General features: G+C 40.6%; 1 protein-coding gene across 1 annotated transcript in view; it reads right to left on the bottom strand.

Moving 5' to 3' along the window:
• The window catches only part of RARB (retinoic acid receptor beta), a 725834-nt gene that overhangs the window by 673260 nt on the left and 24735 nt on the right, over positions 1-27839 (bottom strand). Inside the window, exon 2 of the mRNA XM_032327731.1 lies at positions 14012-14091. The gene's annotated coding sequence lies outside the window, so the exon portion shown is untranslated. The remainder of the gene's footprint in view (positions 1-14011; positions 14092-27839) is intronic.

Genomic DNA, 27839 nt, shown 5'->3' on the forward strand with positions numbered 1-27839 from the left:
GCAAACACTCTCATAATGAGTGTTTCAGTCAAGATCACCAGATATTAAAATTTGCGGTTCAAAGTTTGAAGGAGAAACAAGATATTTCCATAGTTCCCAAAATATGCCTGTGGTATTTATTAGTCACAAGGGGAAAAATTTCACTTTACATTGGAGAAACCCAGCAGACACCATGCCTCAACAAGTGACCAAAGTTAATGTCATCAACAATGGGACATATTGACATCACAGTCCCCAGTTGGATGCACTGAGAAGGGCACATCACCACTGTGGTATTCTAGTCAAAATACATACCTTCAATCCAACCTTATGTTATCATAGACCCAAATTCAACCTTAAGAAGGGTCAAGGTTTTGGAGGACAAGGGAAGACTGACGAAGAGTCACAGTAGAAGAGCCTGAGACAACATGCCAACTGAGCTGTAAAATGGAATCGTGAATTGTATTCTCCAACAGGGAAAGGACATTAGTGGGAAAACTGGTGAAATCTAAATAAAATCTGTAACTTAATTAACAGTATTGTACTGATGTAATTTTCCTATTTTTTTTTAATTGTACCATGGTTATGTAAGATTTTAACATCAGGCAAGCTCTGTAAGATGTACGGGAACCTCTCAAAATATCTTTGCAACTTTCTATAAGTAGATAACTATTTCATAATAAAAACATTTGAAAGTTCTAACAACCATGATACTACTAATGTAGTAGTTGCCATTTCAGGGTTCACAGCCAAAGTAGTGATCTAAGCACTCTGAATGCATTAACTTACTCCACCCTCACAATAACCTGTGAATGAGGACCATAATTATCTCTACTATTAGGACAAAATAACTGAAGTTTCAAGCATAGGGGGAACCTGCTTAGGATTGCACAGTTACCAAGTGATCCTAGGACACCTGAGCCCAGAGCCCCTGTGTTCACTTTGCACACTCCATCACTTACGGATGGCCTCAACCTGCATGTTAGGGGCTGGCCAATGTCTGGATCTGACCCTGCCCACTGCCCACTGCCCAGGGTTCCTAGATCTAAACCCAGCTTGGACAGCCGACACAGCCCTCATCAAAGATGTGCAAAACAAGAAGGAAGAGAACTCTGAAAGGAAATCTAAAATGGAAGAAAGGACCTATATGTATGTGAAGAGGAGGAAGAGGAGAGAGGAGGAAGAAGAAGAAGAAGAAGAAGATGACGATGACGGCTAGTTAAGTTTGTGAGATTAGAATAAATAAGATAGCATTAAAATCCTATATAACAAAAGGACACCAACTGGGAAGACATTCATTCCCGTGAAGGCATTTGAACATTTGCATGCTGTTTGGGAAGAGGTAAAGATTTTCATTACCATTACATTTTTATTTATTAGTATAATTATTCCTTTCTAAAGCAATCACTAAGAGGAGGGCAATGAGAAGATCTTCTAGTGGAGTACAGCAAAACAAAAAACAAAAAATAAACAAACAAAAACACTGAGAAAGTCTTAACAAAGGTGAAAAAAGATGAAGACAAATGTAAAATATGCTAGAAATTTTATAGTAATTGCCATCAATAGACATGAACTAAAGTTTAAGACCAAGACTGTCATAAAATCCAGTTTTATGACATTTACCCCTAAAATCACCTAATATAAAAGAAGCAAAATAAGATAAAAAGCATAAAGGCAGAAAAAAAATGCATCAAAATCTAATCGAAGTGATCTATATGGTCATGTTAATAGGCTTCACAGTAAGTACTGCTAGCAATAAACAGTATCACAGCAAAATGTTAAGAGTCGATGTATCAGGCAGATAAAACAACTTGTAAACTTATCTGCTCCTATTAACATGACTTTGAAGTACTTCAAGGGCATTTTAATACAACTGTGTCAACAACAAAAAAACATTTAAAATCCCCATTAACCTGGAAGATTCCAACAGCTCTGCCCTAGTAACTAACAGATTAGCAAGTGAAAAGAATCAGTAATGAGGGATATAATTGATAGGCTTAATTCAATGAACACTTCCAGCATGAAACATATTATATATTTACATAAACACACACACCAAAAAACCCATAAAGCTGAACTGCATACTAGTCCATGAAGCCTCAACTAACTTCACAAAGTCAGCATTTCCTTATCACTCTAGTGTCTGAAAAAAACAAGGTAGTTAAGTGTTATTTTTTTTTTAAACAACAGTTAGAAACATACCTTATCCAAGTGTCTTAAAAAAAAAAAAAAAAAGAAAGACTAAGCAAAAATGTTAATACCACATATCAAAGCATGTAGGATGAAGTAAAATAACTTGTTTGAGGGAAGATGAGAGCTATAAATTCTAGGGGGGAAAAAGAAGCTGATAATTAATGAGCTAATTATTCAAAAAAAATAGTAAACTCAAAGAATAAAATATTAAAAAGTAAGAACAGAAGATGATAAATTAAAAAATCATACTATGGAAAGTATTAAAATCCCTTTGATCCTCTGAAAAGACTAAAAATAGTAAACTCTCTGACATGAATAATCAAGAGAAGGAATATATTAATATTGAGAATAAAAGACATGACCAGAGGTAGAGAGATTAAAAAGAAAACTGTGAACAATTTAAATATAAATAATATGGACTCAAAAAGAACTGCAATACCAGAAAGGTCCTAAAACCATTAATGAAACAGAAAAATATTTCCATCAAGAAAATGCCAGGCCCAAATGGTTTTATAAGCTAATCATTCATGCAAGATACTATTAACCTAGAAAAAGACAAATGTAATACAATGAAAAATATTTTTAAAAAATGGCCCACGGGCCAAATTTGGCTTGGCATCTGTTTTTGTAAATAAAGTTTTACTGGAACAGCGCTACTTTAAAAAAAAAATAATAATAAAACCTGTTTTCTCTGCTGTGACAGCTTTCATGCTGAAAGAGCAAAGCTAAATAGCTATTAGAGACCGTTAGAGTCCACAAAGCAGAAAATTTTACATCTGGCCCTTAGAGAAAGTGTGTTGCTAATAAGTTTCACAAAGCAAGGTTCCGAAACAGAAGCCTGGAAGGTAAGAGCTACGGCAGAAGGCAGAGCAGGGTACATGGAGAAGAGGAGGAGGGCAGAGGAAGGGCTGTTCATGGCTTAGAACATTCCATCAAGTAGAGCGTCTTCACAGAGAAGGGGAGATTTGAGCCAGGACTTAAAGGGCATGTGGGCATTCGCTGCGTGGATGGATACTTGGTTGGAACAGCATTCCAGGTGGAAAGAAGAGGTAAGGAAAAGGCTGTGAGGCAAGACTGTACCTTCTGTGATTAAAGTACGGCCATGGGACTCTGGGACAGAGTTCAAAGCATATAATGCTGCCAGAAGAGGAGGTCAGAAAGGTAATGTGTATGTTATGGGAAGTGAAGGGCAACTGAAAGTCTGTAGGTCTTTGTAGGCCACTGTAAGGATTCTGGCTTTCATCCAAGTTAAATGGAGAACCATTCCATTTTGAAGTGTTTTGAAGTGTTTCAGGACCTATATTACTCAAACACCAATGGCTATGTTGAAAATAGTTGGTAGAAGGACAAGAGTACAAAAGAGAGGCCCACTGGGAGGCAAGAGAGGGCAGTGGATCAGACCAGATTAACAGTGGTAACGAGACTCTGTGTATATGTAAAACAGGCCAGAGAAACAGCAAAATGAAATTTACATGTTAAAATGGAGAAAAAATTACTGATCTCTAAATCGAATGAAGGTTATAGAAGAAATGCAAATATATTCTAAAGATTCTTAAAATAGAAACCTATTCTTAATAAAATGAGTAACAAAAGCAGTCACAAATTTTTCTCTGTGATAAAGGAAGGTCCAAACTAACAAATGAAAAGGGTCTATACGATGTCCTAGCAGGCAGGAGGGAATAAGTGATCAATAAGAAGGCCTATCTTGGAAAAGTCACCAGGTTTCCAAGATGGGGGGAAAAATACACACACACACACACACACACACACACAAACACATATATAGTATTTAAAATAAATATATTTATATGTATATAAATATACGTTATGGACAATCACAGAGGTAAGAAGAAAGGCCAATCCACTCTAGATTGGAGAAACGGAATACCCCCATAACAAGTTTCCCTGAACTATTCAAATTTAAATCAAACCTTCAAATAAGAAAAAGCAGGCAGGTTTGACTAACCACGAAAATTCTGAAACAAAGAGATTAATGAGAGGGGCTGACTCCCTCAATGATTAAAGGTTATAAAATTATAATAATTAAGGGATCAACAGATGCATCTATGAAACCAAATACAGAAACCAAGAGTAGACAGAAGGACAACATATCTCACAGCAAAAGGCAAAGATGGCTTACCAAATTGTACTTTTAAAAATTGTATAACCTTCTACTGGCAAAGTACTAAACTGAATAATTTAATACACTGAAAGCAATGTAAATTCATCTACCTTCTCTGAAAAACACTTCATCAATACGAATGAAGCTCCTCTTTTGACTTAGTGATCTGGTAGTTCCAATTCTAAGAAGCCATCCTAAAGGAATAATCACAATAAATACATAATGTGTTTTTTGTTTTTCCTAAGATACAAAAATTAAAAATATTTTTAGGGCTACCAAAAGGTGTAGTTAGTATACACTACCATGCATCTGTAAAACAGATGATTATCTAGACATGAAAAAAAATTTCTGATATTTAATGACAGACAACAGGTTATTGCTTAGAGAATTGCTGGCTTATACAATGCTAATTTAGAGAGAAGACATTAACTTGTATGGGTACATTCTAGAAAGCTGGAATCTTTTTTGAGTGACTCATCTTTATTTTTCCCCCCCTTTCCAAAATTTTCATTTTGAGCATATTATAATTATCTAATTAAAAGAAATGTTAAATCAAATGTTATAGGATCATAAAGCATTTAAGTTGCTTTAAGTTAGATTCATATTTATGTAAGAGCCATATATTCTGAACTCTATACATGCACTCTGCGCCTCATGTAAGATTTTTCCAGTATATAAAAATAATGCACACAAGTGACAAAGTGGATCAGATTTATAAGCCAACTTAATATTATGAAAAAATCATATGCAAACAATTGCAATTAGTGATTTTAAGTATACATTCACTGTAAGGCATTTAAAATAGCATCTACTCAAGTGAATAAAGGACTATTCAGTATAAAGGGTTAAAAAAGGGAGATAAGTGTTGATTTCTTGCTTCACAGAAACAAATGGAAAGTAGCCACAAATGGTATTAACATATGAAGTATTTTGACAGCGATCTACTTTTTGAAAGCTTTATCAATCTTAAAAGTGCATTCAGCATGAAGTATGCGATCATTTGTTATAGATGTGTTCCCAAAGTGTCTTCCATTCTTGTTGTGTATTAAATGAATTATTTTGATTTCAAAAACCTTGATTTTCTACATCGAGACAGTATCAGGATATATTTTAAAAGAGGCTAACACCCACGTGTAATGCATGCATTTTATACTGTTACTGAATCAGCATTGAAAAGACTGAATTTTCAGTTCTAACATGGCCCAGCAAAATTATTTTAATTTGATAGTTCTTACAACACCCCTATCAAGCCCTATTTTCTGTATAACCCATCCAGAGATACAGAATTGCACTTTCCTCAGTAGAGATGAGTTGTCAATCTCTGATCGCTTCAATAGGCTCCTATAATCTCACCGCTGACTACTTTGCTCTCAATGGGGAATCATTACTTGACACTTGACTTGGAAATCTGCCTGGTGTTCAATTTGATTTCAATGGTAGTCAATGGAAAAATCTCCAGCCTCTACACATTCCCTTGTTACCTTTGCACATTTTTTTTTTTTTTTTTTTGAGGAATTTCCAAAGTTGAATGGGCCACTGAAGACCCGACAGGACCAGAACACTACGAGGGCAGAGAAGTGAGCAAGAAGATCTGAAAATGACACAGAGCTCGAATTCAGAATTGCCTGGATGTTGAGCCAGGTCCCCCTTTAGCCATTGACAGGGACTACACCCAAAGTCAGCCTCCAGTGGGACCAATGACCCGACCTCAGCACGCTCCCTTCCTCCCACAGGAGGGATAAGCAACTTCCCATGGTTTTGAAGGTATCCAGATGCTGGACAGGTGACTTCCCAGGACAACCCTACAAATAGCTGCTACTTCAAAATCCAGTCTGCCTGCTGCCAAGCATGTCTGATTATTCCTCCCCTGAGAAAGATGCTCCCTCAAGCTTTCCCTGAAAAAGGAAGAGCAGCCAGGGAAGACTCCATTTGGAACCTAAACCCCCAGTGAGAAACCAGCAAGTACTGTGGCCCAGCAGCATAGCTCGGAGGGTGAGGGGAAGTTAGTGGCCCCACAAAACCCCTTCCTTGTTGCTCCTGGCTTTTCAAGTTTTTCCTCACAAAGCCTATTTCCAAAATCTTGTTTGGACATTGTGGAGCTCACCTGGAACCACAGTATAGGACAGGAGGCGGTTCATGAGGACCTTGCCGGGCATTATGGAGTCATTGGTTTCGCTACACAGAGGTCATTTTGGTGGTTTATGACAGGTCTGTGCTCAAGGGGAATTTTAATGGATGAATAGGGCTCAGGAGTACAGTGGATACAAGGGGTGGGCTTGAGAGCTGAAGGGGTCCTTCAGAGAAGAGTTCCTACCAAGGCTTAGAAGGAATGAAGGAAGCCACTGACCACCTCAACTTATAAACAATTTAGTACTGAGGAAACTAAAAGGACAAGAAAGTAGTGAAAGGAAATAAGGACGGGTGTTCTGGGATCCTGTGTGAAGAAGGGCTTTGAATAATAGCCTCGGAGCTCCACTTCAGGGTTCCTCAAACAAGGGTCTGTGGCTAACCACCTGAAAACAGAAAATCCCTCTAGGCTTCAGAGCCAGTGCTTTCCTTTTGCTGGAAAAAAGGAAAGTTTTTTTAAAACTAAAACTTTAAACTTTAAAACTATCTAGAAAGTTTAATGAGGGGAAATGAGGTCAACGTATTATTTGTATAACACATTCAGGCAAATTATTATATTATTGTGTAAAAATGGTTTCAGAGGAGTTTGAAAAAGAAATGTAATAACAGAACATGCCTCAGGCTGCAGTTAGGTTGAACTCTCAAAAGCCTCTCTGTAGCAAACAGATACCAATTCATGTTGCAAAAGACAATTAATATTCAGTAAAATATTCAACATCATGTGGAACATCAATGTAACGTTAACTTAGATTTTATTGGAATTGTGTCTTTGTATTCACTTTTATTTTATAGTTGTAGTGGCACTATTAGCACAGGAGAATGCATCCAGGTTTCCAGTTGTACTTATTAAAGTAACAAAACTAAGGTCAGGACAGGGGTTGAGTGAGGGGTGATAAAAGATTCAGAGGAGCATAGGCTCCTCAGCCAGACTGTTTGGGTTCAAATTCTGATTCTACTACCTGCCTGCCCCAGGACCTTGTCACTGAATCTCAGTCTGCTGTGAAAATGGAATTAATAAAAGTTCCTACCACACTGGGTCATCATGAGGAATCTGTTCCATACATTAATGCTGTCATGCGCTTGATAGAAAATAAAGACAGCTCCGGCTGTTAACTATTGTGGCACCTTTTTCCTTTTAGTGGGAGCCATACGTGGTTCGAGGTGATGATACCCACAAGTCCCAGGGAACTTGTCACATTATAGATAAATGTGGATTTCTGAAAAATCATTTCAGTGATTAGATTGGATGGCGAGGAGAAATTTAAACTCATTCAGGAGATCGAAGTGAGTGACAATGTTACTGAGAACATTGTTCTCTGAGTCTGTTCAAAGGGTGGCTTCTGGGCCAGCATTACCTGGGAACTTGTTAGAAATGCAAATTCTCATCTCTGAATAAACAGCTCTGGAGATAGTACCCACCTGTAGGTATTATCATGCCCTTCAAATGATTTTGCCATTCTGGGACAGGAACTGGCAGACTCCTTCTGTAAAGGGTCAGATTTAAATATATTTTTGCAGGGCACTTGGTCCCCTTGAAAACATTAAAAAAAATGGGTATGTTCCAATATATTATTTATGGAACTATGTACAGGCTGGATTTGGCCAACTGCCTATAGCTCACGGACCCCTGCTCCAGGATGCTGAGGACAGCCGCTGTGACTGGCAACAACGGAGGACAATGTTGAAGTCTGGCTTCGAGATGGTGAGTTTGAGATAGACACGGACAATTCTCAGTTGAGTATCTGGCTCTGGAGCTTAAAGGAAAGAGCAGGGCTGAAGGTATAGATTTAAAGGCAGCATAAGATGCTTATGAAAAGGTGGGTGCAGGTGACACTGCCCATGATTCCCACGGAGCGTGGGGCACGAGCCAGAAGGGCAGACCACCAATCCCAGACAGGCAAGGAAGAGCAAACACCAAGAAAGATGGTGAACCTGACAACAGAGCCGAGAACGTGGCTGTGACCATTTCCAGCCCACACAGTACCACGAGAATGGAATAGCAGCTACCACAGGGACCGTCAGGGCATCCGTGACTGTATGCATACCTTGAAGTTATGTATGGGGGGTAAAATGAGTACGTCCAAAGAGTGAGGGAAATTTTCTTTCTTAATAAAAAATGCAGTCCATGGGTAGATGATCAAAGAGAAGAGGACAAAGATGGGTCAACTGAAGGAATGAGGTCCTTGACCTGGGGAGAGTTCCCACCAAGAGCCTAAGAATGTGGGACTGGTCCCAAACAACAGGAAGCACACCGCATTTGTCCACACCAACCAGAAGAGTAGGGACACTGAAGCTTCAGGGTGGGCAAGAAGTTCAGCTTCAGTTATGGAGGTAACCTCAACCTTATCAACAAATTAGATTAGAAAAGATTAGTTTGAGGATTGGAGAACAGTAGACAAGATAATAAAGTATCATTCTTTCAAAATAAGTCAAACTTTTCACTAATTCAGAGCGTACTTCCCATTTAGTAGGAATTAGTTTTGTTCTTTAATTACACTGGATTTATGAACAGGCGAGGCATACAGGAGATTTTATTCCCTGTTCTCTATTTTAGCATTCATATCTTGATGCGCTCCTTCACCTAACCCAAGTTATGCTGACATGATCTTTGACTTCCCACGGAGAAGCGTTCATTTTAACTGGCAGGCAAATGATATTACACTCCAAAGGCCCATCATGCTAAATGACCATTAAACCATTACACTTAAGAACTGCCTCTCAGGATAGAGATTCCAAGAGCTGCACACAGTATCACTGTTTAACTATCAGCATTTTAGAGACAGGGAAATGTCATCACCAACCTCACATGAATTCCTCGGGTTATAAACAAAACATCTGTGGCTGGTTAGCTCAGCTGGTTCATCGATGGAGTTAAATGACCAAAATCTTGGGAGGAATCCTTGCCAAGCTCTGGATACAAGCCCCTTAGCTGTCACCCCTGTTAGATGAGGCACCTCACAAATGGAAGTTTGGATTCAGACAGGGTATAGAGGCCACCATCCCATCCCTCAGCCTCCTTGCTCCTTATTCCCCAACAACCTCTCACCTTGCCGCCGCGCACCCCCCCCCACCCCATCCCCGGTGTTCACAAGGCTATTTTTTTCTCAAGATTTTATTTGAGAGAGAGAGACAGAGCGAAGACGATGACGACTACCTCTTGAGCAGAGAGCCCGATGTGGGGCTCAATCCCAGGACCCTGAGATCATGACCTGAGCCGGAGACAGACACTTCACCAGCTGGGCCACCCAGGTGCCCCAAGAGGTTATGGCGCCCCATGCCATCTCCCAAAGTCTTCCTTCCACTGTGGCTAATTAGTGTTCTCCTCCAATCCCTCCCAACACAGTTGGCCCCTAAACCACCGAAGTCCTAGTATATTTCTCACTTGACTGCAGCCTTCCTGAGTCTCTACACGGCTGAATGACCACCCTGGGAACTCTGTATTCTCTGATTTAGTTCACAATTACTTTCAGCGGGAGATGCTAAGCTGGCTGAGGACAATAGTACAGGTACAGCACAGGATCATATAAAATCAAGGTCCTTCCTATTTCAAGTGCTGGATTTCTTAGTCGGGTAATCCTGAGCACTGCATCTAACCTATCTGGACATTCACTTTCTCATTTGTAAGGTGAAAAGCCATACCCAGCTCTAATTCTCTGCCTTAGCTTTTTAAAAGAACACTGTAGTCTTTAGTGACCCTCAAACACGTGACTGGTGGAGGCAGCTCCTATGAATAGGTAAATATACATCTAGAGCAAGTGCAAAAAACAAAACAAAAAAACCCCACCGTGCCTTACGGGCCCTGTGGGTCACGAGCACCGGTTCTTCTTTGCCTTCATTTCTCTTCGTTTCAGCCATGCCTTTAAGCCGTGCAGGGCCATTCGTATCCTACACTGGGAGTCATGCTCATTTTGACTTGTTCACTTACATTTTTAAAAGTGTGCAGTTTTGACAATCATTTTTAGGTCACAATTTTAAAAAGGCAACCACAGGGAAAAGTCTGTGCCTGGTCCACAGAGAAGGTAATCAAGTTTTATTTATTTATTTTTTTAACTGAAGATTTTACTTATTTGAAAGAGGAAGTGAGAGAGCACAAGCGCCAGAGGGAGAAAGGTCAGAGGCAGAAGCAGACTCCCCGCTGAGCAGGAAGCTGGATACAGGGCTCCATCCTGGGACTCTGGGATCATGACCTGAGTCAAAGGCAGATGCTTACCTGACTGAGCCACCCAGGTGCCTGGCAATCAGGTTTTCCTAGAGAAACCATACATCACCTTTTTCCTCCTCTACTACCATATCAGAGGTTCTCAAACTGATCTAGCGAGTCCAGATGGGGCTGCACAGGATATCCATGAAATATTAACTACTTTTCTCCTAATACTAGTTGGCACTTGCTTTTCTCATGCTCTTGTGTATAACTGCAGTTTTCTGGAACCTGGTATAAGGGACATCACGAAGGCTTGAAGGCAGAACCAGATAGGGGAATCCAGCTACCTTCTACTAAGCCAGACACTAAAAGTTAACAAAAATGTGGAGAAAAGTTTACGCTTCTTACCATGTTTGCTTTGGGAAAATCCCTTTTCCATAAAAAATTTTATATTAACTTAACGGGCTTATTCTAAATGAAGCAATAAGCAAATTTCTCATTTTTAGTTTCTAATATGGTAAATATCTATAGCCATAAGCCACATATAAAAGAGCCTAGAGGTCCTCGATGACTGAAGAGAATGAGTCAGAATAAGACATCTGGGACCCACTTTTCTAGATCAATAATGGTATGAAATAAGCATGTGGCAAATAGAAGAATTAAGTTTAATTCTGAATTCTCACTAAGACATATGAAAAATATACTCACAACAGATTAAGATTTTATTTTTTACTGATATCCAGAACCCTGAGCATTTTTCCCCCAAAGAATGCCAGTAGGGTCCACACAATCAAATCACCTCAGCTTTCAAAACCCCCATTCTGCACTCCAGACCATCAGCGAGGTGGAATAAGGAATAGAGAGGAAATGAAGTTCTCACTTTCTCCTGCTTCATAAGGTCAGCTCAGGGATGGCGCCCCTATACACATCCTATGCAATACCACATATATTAGTGTGCTAAGGTTGTTCTAACAAAATACCACAGACTGGCGGACTTAAGAGATTTAGTTCTCAGGGCACCTGGGTGGCTCAGGGGGTTAAAGCCTCTGCCTTCTGCTCAGGTCATGATCTCAGGGTGCTGGGATAGAGCCTCGCATCGAGTTCTCTGCTTTGCAGAGAGTCTGCTTCCTCCTCTCTCTCTCTGCCTGCCTCTTTGCCTACTTGTGATCTCTGTCTGCCAAATAAATAAATAAATCTTTAAAAAAAAAAAAAAGGAGCAATTTAGTTCTCAACGTCCTAGAGGCTAGAATATCAAGGTGTTAAGTAATTCTGGCTTCTTCCTGAGGCCAGTCCCCTTGGCTTGCAAAAAGCTTTCTTTGGTCTTTCTTTGGTCATGCCCTTCACCTGGTCCTAGTATATCCCTAGTAGCTAATTAAGACCCCACCCTACTGATTTCATTGAATCCCCTCTTTGAAGGCCTATCTCCAAATATTGTCACCTGGAACACCCATGTGAACTCACTTAACCTTAACTACCTCTTTCAAAGCCCGGTTTCCAAATATGGTCCCATTTTGAGGTACTGAGAAGTTAGGACTTCAATATATTAGTTTTGGAGGAACACAACTAAGCCTGCAACACCATGGTGAGAAAATAATGCTCTTCTGCTTCATGATTATGAAAATCTTACACCCTATTCTCTACTAGCTCATCTTTCTACGTGTACACAGGAAGCCCCTTGTATTCACATGGCTCAAGTTCTTCATTTTACTAAACTCAGGTACAGAGAGGTGAAATAACCTGTCTAAGGTCACACAGCACATTATTGGTTCACACAAGGAAGCGATGCTTTTAATTTTTAAATATAGTCTTATTTTCAATATTCGGGGAGTGTATTATATAGAGAAAGCTTCAGTGATTTTAAGAGAACATTTGAGGACTGCTTACAGTTATTTCCTTTGTCAAGAATTCTTTTTGTTCAATTATCATGCCCCAATAGATTTGTCTATTATGTGTAGAGAATAAAGGATGGGGGCGGGGGTCGATGGGTTTGTTAGTTTCTTACACTTGAGTTTGCCTACATTGAAGCAGATCCATGTTCAAACAATCCTAGCCAACTGTTTGAAATCAAACCCTTTAATCACAGAGAAGCAATAAAAACAGAATATAAAGAAACATTCTGCCTCATGACCTTCTGCTATGGTAAAAAGCAGCTGCCAAGCTTGCAACTCCCTAAAGTTCTGCTAACTGGGTTAAGAGCTAGAACAAGCCTCCACGAAGGTGAAAGCAGGTGAAAGGCCGCTGACTGGGAAGGCCGAACTCCCCAGGCACCGTCAACAGCCAGGACACCCCAGGTGTCTTCAATAGTGGACGTTCCTTCCTTCTTCCACAAGGCATAGCTGAAGAGACGCCCCGCGACCCCATGAGGCACTACTCCCCCTACCTTGGGTCCAGTTCTTCTTGGGAAACCATTACTAGAATGTGAGAACAGCAGGTTTCCAGTGTTAAGGAGTACAAAGTAAGAAGAGATTGGCAGGAGACCTTGCCTTGTTTTAGCGATCGAAAGCAGGGGCCAGGAAACTACAACCTAAGGGCAAATCTAGCCTTTCAGCTGAGCATGAAAACAAAACCATGAAACAAAACAAAACACAAAAAGCAAAATAAAATTTCAGGACACGTGAGACTGTCAACATCAGATTTCCGTGTCTGCACTCATTCACTTATATATGGTCTAAAACTGCTTTGCTTCTACAATGATGGTAGGATTGAATAAGGGAAACCATACGGCCCACAGAGCCTAAATTATTTACTCTCTGGTCTCTTCACAGAAGTTTGCAATCATCGAATCTAAACTTCGGAGCCCACCCACCCCTCATCCCAAATCTATAAAGCTCAGGTTTCAGATTTTATTATCTTTTGCATTTTTCACCCTGGAAAATTTTATGATTTAGCAGATGGATAGCAGTTGAATTTAGGATTTTGTAGGACCTGGTAACCCCCCCCCCTAAATTTAGATTTCTAAATCTTTTTAGAACAGCCAAAATATCACAGTTTGAAACCAAAATCCTCTAAAGTGAGAAAACTATGTTTGGTTTCACTTCCAACTTAATACAATGAAAGGATGCCTACAGTCATTTTAATGTTAAACTGTTTATTGTAACTACATGGGAGTCGTAAGAAAAACTCAGATCATATTTTATCACAGAGCTCTAACACAAAATGCCTCCCTCCCGGTATCTACCCTCCCTTCTATCAATGGCAACTCGCTTCCCCACCTTCAACAGACTCAAAGCTGTTTAACCCACGGTTCCTTCAGGAGATAGTTCAACATAAAACAGTACATCAATTCCTTCCTCTGAGCTTTTCCTGGCAAGAAATTATTACCATAGATCAAAGTGATTAATCAAATTAAATGCTCCAGAAGCCATATAAGGCAGATTACAAAGGGAATTACGGAACGTAGCTTCTTGTAAGAGTATCAAGGAGTTTCAAAAGAGTACATCTGAACATACCTCTCCTCTGTAGATCCTGAGATCAGTTCTACTAGGTGAAAAGGATGGGTGACGGTCACTTCATGGTAATAGGCAGGATTCTGCAATAACAAACACCTTGAGTTAGGAGTTTCAAGCAACAATGCAGGAAAAAAAGTACTCTATTATTCATTACTTCATTACTCCAGGTCTTTGCCTGCGTCTCCACAATACCTCCTTTTCCAGATTTCCACGATGTGACAAGTTTATCCTTGTCATAATGGGAAGAAACCACCAAGCCCCTTCGCTAAATCTCAAGCCAAGCCTGACTGCCTCGCCTGAAGCCTTAAATGTCAAAAGAGAGGAAAGCAGGAGCACCTGGGAGTCTTAGCCCTTAAGCGTCTATCTTCCGCTCCGGTCATGGGCCCTGCCTTGGTGAAGCCCCGCATTGGGCTCCCTGCTCAGAGGGAAGCCTAATTCTCCCTCTCCTGCTCCCCTTGCTTGTGACAATCTCAGGAGCAATTTTCACTGAAAATGTTTCTTGGCAGACACAGAGCGGGAAAAAAGTTTGGTGACTGTGGTGTGCCTAATCTTGGAAGGTGAAAGTTCACAAAAGCCTTGAAACAGACCAAAATATCCTTAACCTTCAGCTCTCTAGTCTGTGAAATGGGAGGTATGATAAATTAAATACTGCAGGGGCCTGCGAAGAGAAGGTATTGAAAGTAATGACAGTCCAGTAGATAGAAGACAAACTGCAACATCCTTGATTGTTTTATATCCTTAAATTGCTTGGGTATGAATCTTACTGATTATCACAGCTAATTTATAATACTTATCCTGCGTGTGTGAATCAAGGGAGCAAACCTGGGTGCTTTCACTTCCATTCTTGGCATCATCATGAACTCTCAGGTGCAGCTCAGCCACTAAATGAGAAGGGACTACCTCCAGCTTGGGTGCATTTTATCTACCAAATAAATCAATTTAAAACCTATCTTGACACTCTCCCACCCCATCATTTCAATGTGGAGAAAAAGGAAAGAGATTCAACCCAACTAATCCAATTGCTTCTCGAAGATACAGACTCCTTAAGTGTTGCCTCAGACTATGTCTGACCTCTTGAACTCACAGAGGGGAAATTAAGGCAGAAAAACCTAACAGTTCAAATCGCAGCAGCTTGAAGATTTGGTAAGATTTAATCTCTGAGTTTCCTGAAGGCAAAAAAGGTGGAGCAAAATAACCAGAGAGTAACATATTGAAGAATAGCTTATTTTTAAAAACTGAAAATGGCCCCAAACACTGAACCCTTCAAAGGAAAGATGTTACAGAAGTTCAAGGTTATCATATTAAGTTACCAAAGCACAACAACATAGACGGGCAACTCATCAGGGAGAGGCGAGTTGAGTACAAGCAAGCAAACAAACAAAAACTTTAGATAACTGGGTAAAAGGAAACTTTTGCTTGGATAACTACAGCAACCTCATGGTGGACATAATACCCTTATCTGCCTCACAGATATTTTCATTGCGCAGCGGATCGGGAGGTATTTCTGTTTCTTAATGTTGCTCATTGGCTGCGGTAAACCAAAAAGGGATTTGTTCCCCTGGAGTCATCTTCTGAATGGTCACCCCAGGAAGCTTCACCATGAAGTTAAAAGCCTCTCAATGTAATCCCCTGAGCATGCCATATTGGTCTACAATTTGGTCTCTTCTTAGGAAGGCCTTGGAAACTATGTGTTAATATTCACACCTGGAAATCTCTACTTCCAAGGCATCTGCAATCCTCCCTGGGGACCAGGAAATAAATACTGTCTACGAACAAATAAAAGGTCTCAAAATAGTGTACATCATCAAGAATCACTTGGCAGGACTTATTATAAGTGCACATTACCATCACAGAGATTCAGATATGGTAGATATAAATTTTTCTAGGCTTTGTTTTGTTTTTTATAACACATGTAAAATTTATTGATCACATAATATAAGCAATGTAACCTGCCAAATCTCTCAAAAATTTACCATCTTTGAGCATTTTATTTTTCAGAGCATACCTTTATGGAACAAGTATTCATTCTAGTTGTTTTTTTTTTTTTTTTTTTAAGATTTTATCTATTTATTTGTAAGAGAGAGGGAGAACACAGCAAGGGGAAGCAGCAGGGAGAGGGAGAGGAAGAAGTAGGTTCCCTGCTAAGCAAGGACCCAGATGCAGGACTCAGTTCCAGCACCCTGGGACCGTGACCCAAGCTGAAGGCAGATGCTTGACTGAGCCACCCAGATGTCCCTCCTTCTGGTCTATAAAAGAGAAAGCTGAGGTCCAAAGACACCAGAGAATATACAAGAATATACTCAAAACCACATAGCTTGTATATACAGAAGTCAAGGCCACAAACAGATAACTTCATTCATTCATTCATTCATTCATTATTTCTCTTCCTTGTTTTCTAACTACTTTCCCCCCAAACTCCTCCACTTGGTCACCCTGGGCCACCTGCTAGCTTCTGAACCTACCTGCATATACCTGCCTGCCCCCAGGGCCTTTGCTCTTTCCCTTCTCCATGCCTGGAGCATTCTTCCCCTTCTCTCTTCGCTTGCTCATCTCGTCCTTTACTCTTCGATCAATCACCTTCTCAACGACTATATTATTTAAGTGACACCCCCCCTTCCTGGAAATACCTTGCCCTCCTTCCCTATCTTCCCCATCCTTCTGAAAGATGTTCCATGGGTAAAGTGATGCATACTATTCGCTCTGAATGATTTCCATGTGTCTATCTCTTCCACCAGGATGGTGGTTCTTCAACCTTAGCAGCATGAGAACCACTGGAAGGACTTTTTAAAATGTGGATTCCTCACTTCACTCCTAAAAGATTTGATTAAAGTGATACCAATAGTACCAGTCAGCAGGCCATCTTGAACAGTCTTGCCCTAAGGTATTGATTCTCACCAGGGATGATTCTGCCCCTGCCCCCCGGGACAGTTTACACGGACAGTTTTATCATCAGAAGAGGGTGGATAGCTACTTGGCATCTCTGTGCTAAAAATCCTGTACTGCTCAGGACAGCCCGGCAACAAAGAATTTTCCAGTCCAAAATGTCAACAGCACTGAGGTTGAGAAACCCTACCCTTGGAGAGTGCTTCTCACTTACCCCGCGTCAACACCTAGAGGGCTTGTCAGGGCCTGTATGGTCAGGCTGCATCCTCAAAGTTTCTGATTTGTTATGTAGGTCGAACATAAGGCCAGGAACTGTACATTTCTATGAACCCAAGTAAAGGAAATGCTGTTGGTTCAGGACCTAATGCTGGGGAACAAATTTAGTAGAACGAGCACTCCATGGAGCAGGGATCTTGGTCTCTTTTACTCACTGCTGTCTCATAGCATAGTAGTCACTCACATGTCTAATATTTTAATAAGATACCCACACTTCCCACTCCCCCTCTCCACATAGTGATTCTGCTACCCTCCATCTTTGCATTGCACACTGAGAAACCAGAGTTGTTTTTCTTTGTTTGTTGCTATTGGGGCAGCAACTTTGTAATGTCTTCTATTCCTCAGACTCCTCAGTTTGTTTACTACCAACCAAAGAAGTCTGGTGAAGTTCATGTGTTCTTCTGTCTGCCAGGAGAACGCTAGGATAGCATCTCCACAATGAGATCCCTACAAAAGAAACAAATCATCAAGTCTCTGCACTTTCTATTTATTTATGATGGAACTATATAGTCCTATAACTATCTGTCAAGCAATTCCCATTTTCAAAAAATAAGGTCAGGGGTACCTGGGTGTCTCAGTGGGTGAAAGCCTCTGCTTTAGGTTCAGGTCATGATCCCAGGGTCCTAGGATCCAGCCCCGCATCGGGCTCTCTGCTCAGCGGGGAGCCTGCTTCCTCCCCTCTCTCTCTCTCTCTCTCTGCCTACTTGTGATCTCTGGCTGTCAAATACATAAAAAAAATCTTAAAAAAAAAAAAAGGTCAGAGAATTCTCTCTCACACACACATGCAAACACACACGTATGTCTTAAACCTGATGCCTGGAGGTCCCTAGCATTTGAACACAACTTGGGGTTGTGGGACTTGGTGTGTCTTCTCAAATACGCCTGCACTTCCATAACCACATCTATGGCTGTCATTCCAAGATGGTATCTTCCAGGTGCTGTCAATTACCTCTCCTTACATCACTTTCTGGGGGAATATTTAATTCAGCTCCTTTTATCCTGTGCCCAAGGCCAAAAATGAAGCAGGTGATCTCCATAACTCAAAAATGTCTGATATCTTAGACTCAATTGCCCTGGTTAAGACAGGCATTTAATGAAGAACTGGTGAATGAGAAGTTTAATGGCTAGAGTCAAGACACTCCATCTTAAAAATCTCTTTTTACTTACATGGAATCATCAGCCAGGGGTATTGATTTGCATTTACTGACTGGACTTTCTATTGTTTTCAGATGTTACTATCCTCAGCTGGTGCCTGCAGGCTATTAGTTTCAGGAGGGTCAGCTTGCTGTCCTGAAAAGCCAAAGCGTCCCCTACTGAGTTGAGAAAGCTGAAGCATTCTACGAAGGCTCCAGAATCCACCTCAAGTCAGAGAGTGAAAGGGTGTTTCACTGATCGTCCTCATCTTACAACGAGAATCTACCCAGAAATAATCCAAATCTTAAAAAATGCTTTACAGTTCATGCTTTATTTAAAAAACAGCAACCAGTGAGTTGTAATTTACATGCTATGGAATTCAGTGTTCAATGCAACGATTTTGGGTAAATGTATGGAGCTGTGACTTTATCATCACTGTCTAATTTTAGACGATTTCCAAAGAGAAACCTCGAGCCCATGTGCAGTTCCCCACTGGCACCCCCTGCCAGAGCTAGTCAACTCCTAATCTACTCGCTGTCTCTACAGATTTGCCTTTTATGGCAATGCTATATAAATGGAATCATACAGTATGTGATCTTTTGTGTCTATCCTCTTGCATTTAGCATATTGTGTTGGAGGCTCATCTGTGGTGTAGCAAAGAGCAGTACTTCATTCCTTTTCGTTGCCGGACGGTGTTCATTGTATAGATCTATTACAATGTATCTATTCACCAGTTGATGGACAGTTGTTTTGTTTTGTCTATTAAGAATAATGCTGCTATGAACATTGGCATGCAAGCTTTTTGTAAACATATTTTCCTTTCACTTGGGTAGATTCCTGGAAGTAGAATTTCTGGGTCATATGGTAAATCTATGTTTAACATTTTTTTTTAAAAGCCAGACTGTTATCCAAAGTGGCTGTACTATATTAAAATCCCACCAGCAATGTATGAGGGTTCCAGTGTTTCCATATCCTGTCCAATATTTGCTATTGCCTTTTTTTTTTTTTTTTTTTTTAACTATAGCCACACACACAATTCCCTCTAAATGCTGAAATAAGAGTGATTTCAAATTTGGGGCACGAATATAAAACTACAGCTGACATTCATTGAGGGCCTACTCTGTGTAAACTCCTTTAAATATGTTACTATTAGCCTTGGAGCACCTGGGTGGCTCAGTGGGTTAAGCTTCTGCACGTGTCATGATCTCAGGGTCCTGGGATAGAGCGCTGTATCATGGGGCTCCTTGCTCAGCGGGGAGTCTGCTTGTCCCTCTGCACCTCTCCCTGCTCATACTCTCTCTCTCTCAAATAAGTAAATAAAATCTTTTAAACATATATATATTACTCTTGGCCCATCATTAATGCAGTAAGACATCACCCATAATTTACAAATAAAGAAATAAAGCACAGAGTTTAAATATTTGCCCATATTTGGGATCCTAGCAAGCAGGTGGCCCTCTGAATTCAACGCAGTGTGACACAAAACCTAAATATAGTAGTGATCCATAAAAGCCAAGACTTATCTGAGTCGGCTTCATTGGCTTTATCTTGTTAATCATGGCCAAAACATTTCTGTCAATGTCATTAAAAAGAGGAATCAATAAACAATAAAATCAATTGCTCCTAATAACTACAGATATTCCTTTGAAGGAACAATACTGAAGTTCTGGAGAAAAATTTCACCTCAATACATTTTCTTCCAACATCAAATCTCAAAGTTATAGTCCTGCTTCGGATTTAACTAGCAAGATATTTACGACAATCAAAACTCAAATGAAACATACTTCATAGCAATGAAATTGCTGAATAGTTTTTATTAACTGTATTGAATCCTCCGCCACTATCTAAAGATATGTAATTCTGACAAAACTGCTATTCACATTTGAGTGCTCAGAAAACATTTATTGCTAGTTTCTGAAGTCCCATTTGTGACTAAAAAATGCTGATGTTTCCTCTGACTCATATTCCATTACAAAGATACTGCTAGAATGGTGATGGCCAAAGTCACCGGATAGAACTAGCTCAAAATCTGTAACTCGCTCTTCTCTGGCCATACCTCTTGGTCTACCCAGTCCCCTACCACCAGTCATGACTCCAAGTGATCCCCTCATCAGCGTTGGACAAGTCATCCTGCTATCTCCATTCCTGGTTCTTCTCTGCTTTGGAGACACTCTGAACAATGACCAGAAATTTTCGACATTTCTAGTTGAATACATTTATTCTCCGTGGATCCATTATTTCACCCGTTTGATCCAAATCATTTGTTAATGAATACCCATTTCGGAGGAGTCAAGATGGCGGAGAAGTAGCAGGCTGAGACTGCTTCAGCTAGCCGGAGATCAGCTAGATAGCTTATCTAAAGATTGCAAACACCTGAAAATCCATCGGCAGATCGAAGAGAAGAAGAACAGCAATTCTGGAAACAGAAAAACAACCACTTTCTGAAAGGTAGGACCGGCGGAGAAGTGAATCCAAAGCGACGGGAAGATAGACCCCGGGGGGAGGGGCCGGCTCCCGGCAAGCGGCGGAGCAACGGTGCACAAAATCAGGACTTTTAAAAGTCTGTTCCGCTGAGGGACATCGCTCCAGAGGCTAAACCGGGGCGAAGCACACGCGGGTTCAGCGTGGCCTCAGGTCCCGCAGGGTCACAGAAGGAGCAGGGGTGTCTGAGTGTCGCAGACCTTGCGGGTATTGGAACGGGAAAGCCGGCTACAGAGACAGAGCCGACAGTAAGCTCACAGCTCGGTGTTACCTTGAACTGGTCGCAGGCTCGGAGAGCTCGGAGCACGGCCGGAGGTCAGGCAGACGGGAGTAACTGGGCGCTGTTCTCTGAGGGCGCACTGAGGAGTGCGGCCCTGGGCTCTCGGATCCTCCGGGCCGGAGACCAGGAGGCCGCCATTTGTATTCCCGTCCTCCGGAACTCTACGGAAAGCGCTCAGGGAACAAAAGCTCCTGAAAGCAAACCCGAGCGGATTACTCACCCCGGCCCCGGGTAAGGGCGGTGTAATTCCGCCTGGGGCAAAGACACTTGAGAATCACTACAACAGGCCCCTCCCCCAGAAGATCAACAAGAAATCCAGCCGAGACCAAGTTCACCTACCAAGGAGTGCGGTTTCAATACCAAGGAGAGCAGCAGAATTCCAGAGGAGGAGAAAGCCAAGCACGGAACTCATGGCATTTTCCCTGTGATTTTTTTTTAGTCTTGCAGTTAATTTAATTTTTTTCTTTTTCATTTTTTTTTTTTTTTCTCGCCTTCGGGTAAAATTTTTTTTTTTAACTGTTACCTTTTTCTTTTTTAACGATTTTTTACTAGTTTATCTACTATATATATTTTTTCTTTTTTACATTTTTCTTAGGTGTTTTCCTTTTTTTTTTTTTTAATTCTTTTCTTTTTTCTTTTTTTTTCTTTCTTCCTTTTTGAACCTCTTTTTATCCCCTTTCTCCCCCCTCACGATTTTGGATCTCTTCTAATTTGGTTAAAGCATTTTTTCCTGGGGTTGTTGCCACCCTTTTAGTATTTTACTTGCCCCTTCATATACTCTTATCTGGACAAAATGACAAGACGGAAAAATTCAACACAAAAAAAAGAACAAGAGGCAGTACCGAAGGCTAGGGACCTAATCAATACAGACATTGGTAATATGTCAGATCTAGAGTTCAGGATGACAATTCTCAAGGTTCTAGCCGGGCTCGAAAAAGGCATGGAAGATATTAGAGAAACCCTCTCGAGAGATATAAAAGCCCTTTCTGGAGAAATAAAAGAACTAAAATCTAACCAAGTTGAAATAAAAAAAGCTATTAATGAAGTGCAATCAAAAATGGAGGCTCTCACTGCTAGGATAAATGAGGCAGAAGAAAGAATTAGTGATATAGAAGACCAAATCACAGAGAATAAAGAAGCTGAGCAAAAGAGGGACAAACAGCTACTGGACCACGAGAGGAGAATTCGAGAGATAAGTGACACCATAAGACGAAACAACATTAGAATAATTGGGATTCCAGAAGAAGAAGAAAGAGAGAGGGGAGCAGAAGGTATACTGGAGAGAATTATTGGGGAGAATTTCCCCAATATGTCAAAGGGAACGAGCATCAAAATTCAGGAGGTTCAGAGAACGCCCCTCAAAATCAATAGGAATAGGCCCACACCCCGTCACCTAATAGTAAAATTTACAAGTCTCAGTGACAAAGAGAAAATCCTGAAAGCAGCCCGGGAAAAGAAGTCTGTAACATACAATGGTAAAAATATTAGATTGGCAGCTGACTTATCCACAGAGACCTGGCAGGCCAGAAAGAGCTGGCATGATATTTTCAGAGCACTAAATGAGAAAAACATGCAGCCAAGAATACTATATCCAGCTAGGCTATTATTGAAAATAGAAGGAGAGATTAAAAGCTTCCAGGACAAACAAAAACTGAAAGAATTTGCAAATACCAAACCAGCTCTACAGGAAATCTTGAAAGGGGTCCTCTAAGCAAAGAGAGAGCCTACAAGTGGTAGATCAGAAAGGAACAGAGACCATATACAGTAACAGTCAACTTACAGGCAATACAATGGCACTAAATTCATATCTCTCAATAGTTACCCTGAATGTTAATGGGCTAAATTCCCCTGTCAAAAGACACAGGGCATCAGAATGGATAAAAAAACAAAACCCATCTATATGTTGCCTCCAAGAAACTCATTTTAAGCCCGAAGACACCTCCAGATTTAAAGTGAGGGGGTGGAAAAGAATTTACCATGCTAATGGACATCAGAAGAAAGCAGGAGTGGCAATCCTGATATCAGATCAATTAGATTTTAAGCCAAAGACTATAATAAGAGATGAGGAAGGACACTATATCATACTCAAAGGGTCTGTCCAACAAGAAGATTTAACAATTTTAAATATCTATGCCCCCAACGTGGGAGCAGCCAACTATATAAACCAATTAATAACAAAATCAAAGAAACACATCAACAACAATACAATAATAGTAGGGGACTTTAACACTCCCCTCACTGAAATGGACAGATCATCCAAGCAAAAGATCAGCAAGGAAATAAAGGCCTTAAACGACACACTGGACCAGATGGACATCACAGATATATTCAGAACTTTTCATCCCAAAGCAACAGAATACACATTCTTCTCTAGTGCACATGGAACATTCTCCAGAATAGATCACATCCTCGGTCCTAAATCAGGACTCAACCGGTATCAAAAGATTGGGATCATTCCCTGCATATTTTCAGACCACAATGCTCTGAAGCTAGAACTCAACCACAAAAGGAAGTTTGAAAAGAACCCAAATACATGGAGACTAAACAGCATCCTTCTAAAGAATGAATGGGTCAACCGGGAAATTAAAGAAGAATTGAAAAACATCATGCAAACAAATGATAATGAAAATACAACGGTTCAAAATCTGTGGGACACAACAAAGGCAGTCCTGAGAGGAAAATATATAGCGGTACAAGCCTTTCTCAAGAAACAAGAAAGGTCTCAGGTACACAACCTAACCCTACACCTAAAGGAGCTGGAGAAAGAACAAGAAAGAAACCCTAAGCCCAGCAGGAGAAGAGAAATCATAAAGATCAGAGCAGAAATCAATGAAATAGAAACCAAAAAAACAATAGAACAAATCAACGAAACTAGGAGCTGGTTCTTTGAAAGAATTAATAAAATTGATAAACCCCTGGCCCGACTTATCAAAAAGAAAAGAGAAAGGACCCAAATAAATAAAATCATGAACGAAAGAGGAGAGATCACAACTAACACCAAAGAAATACAAACTATTATAAGAACATAGTATGAGCAACTCTACGCCAATAAATTTGACAATCTGGAAGAAATGGATGCATTCCTAGAAACATATAAACTACCACAACTGAACCAGGAAGAAATAGAAAGCCTGAACAGACCCATAACCAGTAAGGAGATTGAAACAGTCATTAAAAATCTCCAAACAAACAAAAGCCCAGGGCCAGATGGCTTCCCGGGGGAATTCTACCAAACATTTAAAGAAGAACTAATTCCTATTCTCCTGAAACTGTTCCAAAAAATAGAAATGGAAGGAAAACTTCCAAACTCATTTTATGAGGCCAGCATCACCTTGATCCTAAAACCAGACAAGGATCCCACCAAAAAAGAGAGCTATAGACCGATATCCTTGATGAACACAGATGCAAAAATACTCAACAAAATACTAGCCAATAGGAGTCAACAGTACATTAAAAAGATTATTCACCACGACCAAGTGGGATTTATTCCAGGGCTGCAAGGTTGGTTCAACATCCGCAAATCAGTCAATGTGATACAACACATCAATAAAAGAAAGAACAAGAACCATATGATACTCTCAATAGATGCTGAAAAAGCATTTGACAAAGTACAGCATCCCTTCCTGATCAAAACTCTTCAAAGTGTAGGGATAGAGGGCACATACCTCAATATCATCAAAGCCATCTATGAAAAACCCACCGCAAATATCATTCTCAATGGAGAAAAACTGAAAGCTTTTCCGCTAAGGTCAGGAACACGGCAGGGATGTCCATTATCACCACTGCTATTCAACATAGTACTAGAGGTCCTAGCCTCAGCAATCAGACAACAAAAGGAAATTAAAGGCATCCAAATCGGCAAAGAAGAAGTCAAATTATCACTCTTTGCAGATGATATGATACTATATGTGGAAAACCCAAAAGACTCCACTCCAAAACTGCTAGAACTTATACAGGAATTCAGTAAAGTGTCAGGATATAAAATCAATGCACAGAAATCAGTTGCATTTCTCTACACCAACAGCAAGACAGAAGAAAGAGAAATTAAGGAGTCAATCCCATTTACAAGTGCACCCAAAACCATAAGATACCTAGGAATAAACCTAACCAAAGAGACACAGAATCTATACTCAGAAAACTATAAAGTACTCATGAAAGAAATTGAGGAAGACACAAAGAAATGGAAAAATGTTCCATGCTCCTGGATTGGAAGAATAAATATTGTGAAAATGTCTATGCTACCTAAAGCAATCTACACATTTAATGCAATTCCTATCAAAGTACCATCCATCTTTTTCAAAGAAATGGAACAAATAATGCTAAAATTTATATGGAACCAGAAAAGACCTCGAATAGCCAAAGGGATATTGAAAAAGAAAGCCAACGTTGGTGGCATCACAATTCCGGACTTCAAGCTCTATTACAAAGCTGTCGTCATCAAGACAGCATGGTACTGGCACAAAAACAGACACATAGATCAATGGAACAGAATAGAGAGCCCAGAAATAGACCCTCAACTCTATGGTCAACTAATCTTCGACAAAGCAGGAAAGAATGTCCAATGGCAAAAAGACAGCCTCTTCAATAAATGGTGCTGGGAAAATTGGACAGCCACATGCAGAAAAATGAAATTGGACCATTTCCTTACACCACACACAAAAATAGACTCAAAATGGATGAAGGACCTCAATGTGCGAAAGGAATCCATCAAAATCCTTGAGGAGAACACAGGCAGCAACCTCTTTGACCTCAACCGCAGCAACATCTTCCTAGGAACAACGCAAAAGGCAAGGGAAGCAAGGGCAAAAATGAACTATTGGGATTTCATCAAGATCAAAAGCTTTTGCACAGCAAAGGAAACAGTTAACAAAATCAAAAGACAACTGACAGAATGGAAGAAGATATTTGCAAATGACATATCAGATAAAGGACTAGTGTCCAGAATCTATAAAGAACTTAGCAAACTCAACACCCAAAGAACAAATAATCCAATCAAGAAATGGGCAGAGGACATGAACAGACATTTCTGCAAAGAAGACATCCAGATGGCCAACAGACACATGAAAAAGTGCTCCATATCACTCGGCATCAGGGAAATACAAATCAAAACCACAATGAGATATCACCTCACACCAGTCAGAATGGCTAAAATCAACAAGTCAGGAAATGACAGATGCTGGCGAGGATGCGGAGAAAGGGGAACCCTCCTACACTGTTGGTGGGAATGCAAGCTGGTGCAGCCACTCTGGAAAACAGCATGGAGGTTCCTCAAAATGTTGAAAATAGAACTGCCCTATGACCCAGCAATTGCACTATTGGGTATTTACCCTAAGGATACAAACGTAGTGATCCAAAGGGGCACATGCACCCGAATGTTTATAGCAGCAATGTCCACAATAGCCAAACTATGGAAAGAACCTAGATGTCCATCAACAGATGAATGGATCAAGAAGATGTGGTATATATACACAATGGAATACTATGCAGCCATCAAAAGAAATGAAATCTTGCCATTTGCGACAACATGGATGGAACTAGAGCGTATCATGCTTAGCGAAATAAGTCAAGCAGAGTAATTCAACTATCATATGATCTCCTTGATATGAGGAAGTGGTGATGCAACATGGGGGCTTAAGTGGGTAGGAGAAGAATAAAGGAAACAAGATGGGATTGGGAGGGAGACAAACCATAAGTGACTTTTAATCTCACAAAACAAACTGAGGGTTGCTGGGGGGAGGGGGTTTGGGAGAAGGGGGTGGGATTATGGACATTGGGGAGGGTATGTGCTTTGGTGAGTGCTGTGAAGTGTGTAAACCTGGTGATTCACAGACCTGTACCCCTGGGGATAGAGTATTATGCCTCCATCAGAAAGGATGAATACCCAACTTTTGTAACAACATGGACGGGACTGGAAGAGATTATGCTGAGTGAAATAAGTCAAGCAGAGAGAGTCAATTATCATATGGTTTCACTTATTTGTGGAGCATAACAAATAGCATGGAGGACATGGGGACTTAGAGTGGAGAAGGGAGTTGGGGGAAATTGGAAGGGGAGGTGAACCATGAGAGACTATGGACTTTGAAAAACAATCTGAGGGTTTTGAAGGGACGGGGGGTGGGAGGTTGGGGTATCAGGTGGTGGGTATTATAGAGGGCACGGATTGCATGGAGCACGGGGTGTGGTGCAAAAATAATGAATACTGTTATGCTGGAAATAAAAAAAAAAAAAAAGCTTTAAAAATAAATAAATAAATAAAAATAAATAAAAAATGAATACCCATTTCCATGTTTGGTTTTAGGATATCTGGTGATGAAAATCATTCTTACTACTCCAAGTATGGTCCACAGACTGGTAGCATCAGCACCCTCCAAGAATTGCAGGTTTTCCAGTCTCATTCCTAACCTATAGATCAGAATCTGCATAGTAACAGTCTCCCCCAAAGATTCTTATGTGCTAGATCATTAACTTGGGCTGGTATGGACTCCCAGGTCTAACCCCCATACCCAGAACCTCACAAACCTGAAAATCTGCCCCTACCATGAGACACAGCAGGGGATCTTTATCATTCAGAAAACACTCCTTTTTCCTGTGTTTCTTCCCTCTGCCTCCAAGCATAGTTCCAAGCATAGTGAAGCCAAGCTCTTTAAACGATGACAAAAATCTCTTGACTGTGTTACCCTGTAAGGAAGAGTGCACTACTGACAATAATCATCTGCTTCCTCTCTCTGGAGGAGTGTTAGAGAGCCCCATCCTACTGAACCCGGGTCTGCCCAC

The sequence above is a fragment of the Mustela erminea genome, chromosome 1 (assembly GCF_009829155.1).
Source record: "Mustela erminea isolate mMusErm1 chromosome 1, mMusErm1.Pri, whole genome shotgun sequence".
In the NCBI taxonomy this organism is placed as follows: Eukaryota; Metazoa; Chordata; class Mammalia; order Carnivora; family Mustelidae; genus Mustela; species Mustela erminea.